Genomic DNA, 8,252 nt, shown 5'->3' on the forward strand with positions numbered 1-8,252 from the left:
CCAATAATTCCATAATATTGATGAAAAAGTGATAGTTCAATTATTTCTCATACCAAGATTTTTCATTGAAAAATAATCTGCTTAAAATTGACTTCTGAGTTAATTTGATCTTATTTCAAGAGTACTAAGATATTTGCATTAGAAATTAGACCAATGTTGTGTTTTTGCAGCGTAGCTTGTTGGTTCCCCATTTGCTGCCGCAGGCATCTAAACCCAACATGCATCAATGGCTCCAATAAAGATGGTGTGTCATTGTGCATCTTTTTTGAAATTTATATAGCAATAGAAAATAAGTCAAAATATAAAATATTTACTGCTATGACTGCCTTTAACTAAAAGCAAATGCATTATATAAATGTATATGATTAAAAGTCAATTAATTTGTATGTATATTGTGTTACAATGTTATTCCCTCAACAAAAACATGCCTGGAGTGTCGCGTTGATTCTTTCATGCATGTTTCAGGAATCCTTCAATCTCCATTCAGGGGCGGCTAAACGCTCACTCTCACTAAGCCCCGCCTATTTCCACAAAACTCCTCCTCAGGGCTGCAGTCTCCAGTTGACAGAGCACCCCTCCCCCACGCCTTCGCCTCTCAGCTCCTCCAGACTAGCGGCAGCAGCAGTTAGCAAACACCAGGTGGAACTGCAAGCCTGCTGGGCACATCACAGGAGCCACTTCTCAGTCCGACACGCCTACGAACGGCTGTAAACGGCACAGTGAGTCTGTGATGACGATTGAGAGTGTTGGGAAAGACAGGAGTTTCTTAAAGAGACAGAGTCCAATTTCAAGGTGTCAAATTACAAAGTCAAATCTTCTAAGTTATGTTCGATATATACAGCACAATTATAATAACTAAAGGTAACGTAGTGGCTTGATAATGCAGTAAAATGACATTACATGCCTGTTAAATACATAACACCGCCCTAGTAAGAGTGAGATGCTAATTTATAAAACGGAGCCTTTGGGGTTCAGACCTGGTTGTTTTGCACGTTCCATTGATGCTCAGTTGGAAGTAAAGTAAAAAAAAAACCTTCTCTGTAAACCATTCCTGAACTTTTTTGGAAAATGGACATTTCTATTAAAGTACATCGTCTACAACATCAGTGAAGCAAGGCTATGTCTTGTGCCCATTGTCCAGTTCTGAAGCTCAGCCATTAGAGAGAGAGGCTTTCGCCTGAGAATGGATGTCAACAAGGACATCCTGATTAAAACCACACATGTCAGAAGCTGAGGTGAACTGTGTGGTCTGATTCCCTTCTATCAGAACCAGCATTATCTTCTTCAGTGGTTCAGATCACAAGGTCAAGCTAAACACCAACGTGCATCAATGCTTTTAACACGTCAGTGTCGAGGACAAAATGTTGTCCTTCTGCCTAGCAGGGGGGCCGCCGCCCCCTCCGCTGCCGTCACACACTCATTACGGAGGAGACTGCTGAAAAACGCAGCGACTGCGTTCAATCAGCTGGGCTGTCTTAGATAGTAAACTGTTCTTTGGATTGAAATGCATGTGACTGGCTTCACATTTGTCTGCATGATTAAATCGAATGAAGTAAATCTTTCTGTACACGGCAAAAACACATAATCTTACCAAGTATGTTTGGTGTGGTTTCTAGTTTAAATGCATCAATGCACTTGATGTATAAAAATAACTTACAAGTAACTTTTCAACAAAATATAGGAGCTTGTAACGGCTTAGTAAAAAGCTCTAGTTCCACTGACAGATGATTTCACATACAATATATTTTTCCCAAAAGAGAAATAATCTGCTTTTTAATATTAGTGACTATTGATTTAAAATAAGTTTTTCTGTCTTCCTTCTTGTAAGTTAGTTTTGTCCTATATGAAGTGCACTGGACCAAAAACACTTAGTAAGATTTTTATTCTTATTTTCTTTCTTTTGCAGATATTTATAGCTAAATAACCAGATATTTTTGTAAAGTTCTCTGAATCATTTGCTTAGAACTGGCTTTATGTAAATAAGATCAATTTGATTGGTGTGCAGTGTGCATAACACTGACATGACACTGTCATAAACATGACATAACACCTGTTATGAACATGAAAGAGTGTTTCTGAATGTTGTCATGAACTGTCATTTGGAAAATTATGACATTTTTGATGCAAAGTTGCTTTAAAAGTCCATTAATGCACATTGCCAACTTTGTCTTATTTTGGAAATAATGACACTTTAATGCAAAGTTGGAACTTTTAATGGACTTTCAATGCAACTTTTAAAGCAACTTTGCATTAAAAGTGTCATTATTTACCAAATGACACTTCATGACAACAGTCATAGACATTCATAAAGACTCCTTCACGTTCATGACAGATGTTATGTCATGTTTATGCACACCTGGTCAAATAAAGCGTTACCTTGCACTCCTTACTGCCTGCTGTGTGATTGAAGACGGTGTGCTCCTTCAGTTTCTGTTTCTTTACGTTTGGCTCAGCCGAGTTTCTGCTCTGTTCAGAAACACAGAACTGTTGGTTGCGTTTCTCTCTGCATTAGCTCTGTGATGGATTGGTGAAAACTCAAGGGTGTGCACTTCCTCTTGCCCACTGACTGAAGATGATTAATCGGAAGCAGAAATTCACTGAATGAGTGGGTAACACAAACACACACACACACACACACACACACACACACACACACACACACACACACTCTCTTTTCATTCAAGTCTGCACATGCTCTCCTACGCTTTCCAAAGAAGCTGACTTATTATAGACCTCATTGGTAAATCTCTTTTGTTGGACCAAAAAAAATCTTTGTATGATGTTTGAAAGAAAAAGCCTGCAGCCAGTTGGAGTTGTGTTTATTTGAAGAGTTAATAAAACTACCTGCAGGCCTTGCTACATTTCTTAATGTCTGCAAGATACTTAGCAGGAGACAGACACCCTGCTGAGACAAAGATAGAAAAATGTCGAGTAAATAACATAAACACAGTTTCCCTCAGAAAACCCGCTAAGCCAGGGCAGTCCACCAGTGACCTGCTGATTTTATGGATAAAAAAATAACAAAACAAAACATTAAAACCTGACAGGAAATGTGAAAATATTACTAGGCAATTATGCGGTATGAGAAAACATTATTCATGATATTGAAGCACCAACTAAAGAGTGTTAAAATACTAGGAAAACACAAAACATACAATTTAAATAAAAGTAATTTTTTTGCACTTGGATTAAAATCCTAATCAAGTATTCAACGAGTTAAGACAAACTGTGTAAAGACGGCCATATTTAAAAGCAAAATAAATGAAAGAGATTTTACCAGATATGCATAATGATGAGTAAGAAAACAAACAAACAAAAAAGCTAAATATTATTGTGCACACAATTCAAGTATTTATTGTATTCAGGTTTCGTTTTCTTTCCTAAATCCTACCGTTTTGTGCAAAGGAGCGCCATCTTACACTCGAGCTGAAGAATTTGGAAGGTGCCGTTGCAGAGCAGGTTAACCTGTACGGCAGCTCATCTGAACCCCCTCCGAGGGCTCGTTCTCAGAAAATAGTGCAAAAGCTTCACCGCTCAGTGTGAACCTTTAAGCTCGCGACCGTGACTCAGCCATGCAGGTCCAGTGTTCTCTGAAAACGAGCCCAAGTCGAGGAATTTATAGAAATGCCGGCACAAACAAACCTGTTCCATGCCGATGTACAAAAACAAAAAAGAAATTGAGGACAACGTGAAGGGGAGCAGCCGACGCAACTGGCGCACACACCCACTTCAATTCGTCAGCCACAGACCTAGATGTAGACTGGCGGGGAGGGAAAGTAAAGCCTGGCAGGCTGCCAGGCTTATGGGGCAATCCTCGACCAACACAATAGAAAGAAAGAAAAAATGCTGCTCTGATGGAAAACAACTGTTTCAGCTCATTTATAAGGTGCATAAAATATAGACCTAATACAGTATTCAGTTGAACTTAATCATATTTTGTCACATCACAATAAACTTGAACGTATTTCATTTAACTGTGTAAACTCTGCATCATTTCATCCTCAGCCTGTGGACTGTGAAGGGAATCCACCGAGCAGCAGCTCCTCCATGGTGCGTTCAAGGTGACGTGCAGCATCAGCTTTCGTAATCCCACAGCCTTTAGCAGATAACTCTGATCAATGGCTCGCTGTAACAGTTTAGACGTATGTATGTAATGTGTTGTTCAGGTTGTCAATCACAAACGAAGGTAAACATGGTCAGATTTATGGATCTGGTCAAATATGTTCAAAGCTGGTCAAATAATGTACAGCACCAGAAATAACCAGTTACCAAAAATTGATGTTTAGAAAATGTTCTCTGAATCAAATGGGTGTTATGAGTTAGAATATTAAGACTGTTTTCTAAATTTCTAAGGATTTAAAATGTGGAAAATATTTGGATTCCAGACTCATCTACTGAATTATTCCCAAGTCTTCTCAAACAATATGTGAAAGTTTAATTTCTTACTCCTATTAGTTTTTATTTTTCTCTGCTGAGATTTGTTCTTTTACACATTTGAAATAATGGTTTCGTCTTCATCAATTTTAATCTTTCCAATTTATGGCTGCACTGTTCATGCACTGTTTTTTTTTTAAATTATTATTCTCTACATAGTTTGAAACTTACCAGTATCAATAAATCTGTTGTTTGTGGTACAACAGAAACAAAGATTCATCTTGACTCTTTTCTCTCATCTTGTTTCGTACCTACGTCAAACGCCCGTTTATTTTATTTTTTTTCAATCTCATCTCATCAGAGCACCTTATTCCTCGTTTGCTGGATCCTTTACATTTTGATTGTAGCGTCACAAACTGTGAAAAGGTTTGAGGGGAGTGAATGTCTCGTATCTCCTTCTAGTCCTGCAAACAAAATGTGTAAGCTGTAATCAAAACAGCTTTTACTGATGGAAAAACAAACAGAAACAGCACTTGACTCCTTTCATATGCACACAGCTGCGCCTCATTTAGACCAATGCTTTAACTCCTGCAGATGTTCCAGCGGCAGACATCAGCTGCCGTGCTTGGACATGTAGATGAAGTGTTCTTGAGTGCGACCGCAGCTCTCTTATGCTACATTTATAGTTTCCACAGCGGCCGTGGCTCAGAAGGTCGAATCGCTCGTATGCGAATCAGGAGATCTCTGGCTCCGCCGAGGACGCAGGCAGCAAACGCGTATCAATGAAAAGCAAAACATCCACGGTAAAAGCGCTCCACGAATACGCGCAAAACAGGTGAGCGTGGCTTAGAGTGTGAGGCACTTTGGAGGGGTCAATAGGACTGCAGCTCTGCATAAGTGTAGTCCATTTGTACGCTGCCTCCCTTGGTGTGAAAACCCCGAGAGCGCCTTTCTGAAGCTGCCCTTGAACCCCGCTGTGAATACCCCAAAAAGGATGAGTCCTTTCTGAAAAATCAATAATGGATCACGCAGTTTGATGAGGGCGAACCGCGCTCCGTGCGAAGCGGGCCGAGACGCACCGGTTGCTGACGAAAGGTCATTTTAAATGGACCAGCACAGAATGCGTTGACTGGCAGAGCACATTACACAGGTGGTCTGATGGGGACCCGACCAGCCGCACGGTGCAGGCCAGCATCCATCACCAGCACAATGCAGCTTCATTCTGGTCACACGGTGCTGGTCCACTCCGCCTTCCCCTCCCTTTCACTTTGATGTCTGTGGCTTTTTGTGTTTCTCCCTTTTTTCCCGTTTGTCACTTTTCTTTTCCTGCTGATATGCAGCGAACTGTCTGACTGGAAACCTGTCAGGATTATTACGAAAGGCTGTTGGTGTGACAGACAGACAGACAGACAGACAGACATGTTTACATTTGAAACAAAATTACTCCTTTAAACCTTCCTGAATATGAAGACCTGGAAAACTAACATGTTTTCCAAACCAAATTTTATTGTCTCAAATTTGGTTTGAGACAATAAAACATTTTTTTTTAAATGTGCATTTGTACATTTCAAGCTATAAAGTTACTGTGTTTAATTTTACATATAAAGTTAAACTGTGATTAATCACAACACTAGAGAGTGAGTAATCTGAATAAATTCAATTCAATCGACTGACAGCACTAATATAATTTGTTTTCCTCTATGGTGATGTAAAATGGAGGGAATATCAAAATGCATTTCTATTCAAAAAAATTCATCTTGTAGTTGATTTCCCATGAGTCTGTGGTGACATTCTCAGGCTTTATGTTGGGCAGGCTGTGGCTGGATCATAGTTACAGGCAGTTTGGTAATCAGGGTCCCTTCAAAGTGCTTTGAAGAGCTGCTGCTTTGAAAGGTGGATACAGCAGCGGGTGTTTGTGGACGTGTGTCCTCTGATGCCCTTGGAAAGGGAGAGTTGCATAACTCCAGGGAACCCTCGCTTTATGGGATTGCAGATTAGGAAGACATGATGCTAAACGTCTCAACATCAACGTCTATAAATACCAGAGGTGTGTGAAACTGCACATGTTGGTATCGATTGGATACCAAATCAATACAGGGCGATTATTGCAGGTATCAATACAATACTGACACTGATACCAATACTTATTATTTCGGTTTGATATGTCAGACTTTTGACATTTAGGTATTTTTGTGGTTTCTCCTTTGAATTATGTAAAGAATTTGAACAAAGTTTAGAGATATCTACAAAATACTTTAAGATATTAAGAAGATCAACAGAAAAACAGAACAACACCAATGTGTGTGTGTTTTTTCCTCAATAAGTGCAAAAAATTATCACAACAACATCTTTTTTGGGTATAAAGTTGAGAAATCAGAAACCATAGCAGTGATCTTTTCACACTAGTATACATCCAATACCCATACTGACTTGGTATCAATATTATCTAAATTTTAATTCACTCTGTGATGGTTGTAGATTCACTTTTGCAAACATGTAGAACACAGAGCTGATTAGACTGAGCTGCTGCTGCTGCTAACGCGAACGGGACTGTGAGGTGAAAAACTAACTGTACACATCACCCTGAACACACCGTCCCTCTGGTGATGGCAGCATCAGGCTGGAGGGGTTCTTTTGTTCATCATCAGATACGGAGACACCGATAATAGGAAGATGAATGGAGCTTTGTTTCTACCAGTGGTGGTGGAAACACCACGGTCATTTTAGACCACGTCTAAAACGGTCAGTAAACACATACATACAATAAATGTATGTGTTTATTTTACATCATCACATAGACGTAAAATACGTAGACGTTTGTGGTTGTAAGTGGACAAATTGTGTAAAAAAAAATAAAAACCTTCAAGTAACGTGAAAAACTTTGCAAAGCAAAGTTATTGCTTTGTTATTGATGGGCTGAGAGAACGCTGGTGGAGTGAATTTGTGATTGTGCTTCATCGATGTCGTTGTGTTTATCAATTTGATGAAGTGGTTTGGACTTCAGGATCCCCATAGGAAAAACACAAAAGTAGAACATTTATGCTAAATGTAATTTTCAATTTTAATTTTTTTTTCTTTTTACCTTTTTCCTTAAAAAAATAAATAAAAAATCACAGAAAATATCTTAAAAAACTGGCTTTTATTTCAATCATTTCTTTGAGTTGACAAATAGAAGCTGTAAAACTCTCCAGCCAAACAAAATGGTGGTTCTTGGGTGGGCTGACTCACAAAACCAAAGAAATACATTGATGAAATTAAAAAAAATCCAGATTTTTCAGAAATTAAATTGTCCAAAAACAGAAAATTTGATGAATTGATAAAATCTTTTCATCGCCCAGTCCTACATAAAAACCACAAAATGTGCAAGCTGGAGCTTTAATTTTCTAGATTTGAGCTAATTTATATCCCCCCCCCCCCACACACACACAGTTTCACCTCTGACCCTCCACCAACACCCTCAGTCCTCTCCATCAGGCTGTCAGATGAAAGGGAACAGGAGTCTGCGGCAGACTGACCTGTCTGAGGCATGGAGGGAACTCGTGTGAATAGCAGCATCCTTTTTGTTCTTGCTGTCATCTCATTTCTCTCCTCTTTAAGTTAACGGCCCTGAAGGTGTCAGAAACAAGTGTCTTCTCTTGGTGTTGACATGTTGACTCCTTTTTCTCCTCATACCGACTCAAATGCATGTTAGAGCTCCCCTCCCCCCCAAAAAAAACAGAACTGCTGGACATTTCTGTGGTGACAGTTTTGCTTGTAAAAGATGAATTATTAAAGGCAGGTCACACATCTACGGTTAGAGAGCCGCTGGGTGTGCTAGTTTTTTTAATAAACACAGGTTTAAAAATCGTCTTGCTGTGGACTTTGTTACCTCAAGCAGC

The sequence above is a fragment of the Poecilia formosa genome, unplaced genomic scaffold, assembly GCF_000485575.1.
Source record: "Poecilia formosa unplaced genomic scaffold, Poecilia_formosa-5.1.2 Scaffold496, whole genome shotgun sequence".
NCBI classification, from domain to species: Eukaryota; Metazoa; Chordata; class Actinopteri; order Cyprinodontiformes; family Poeciliidae; genus Poecilia; species Poecilia formosa.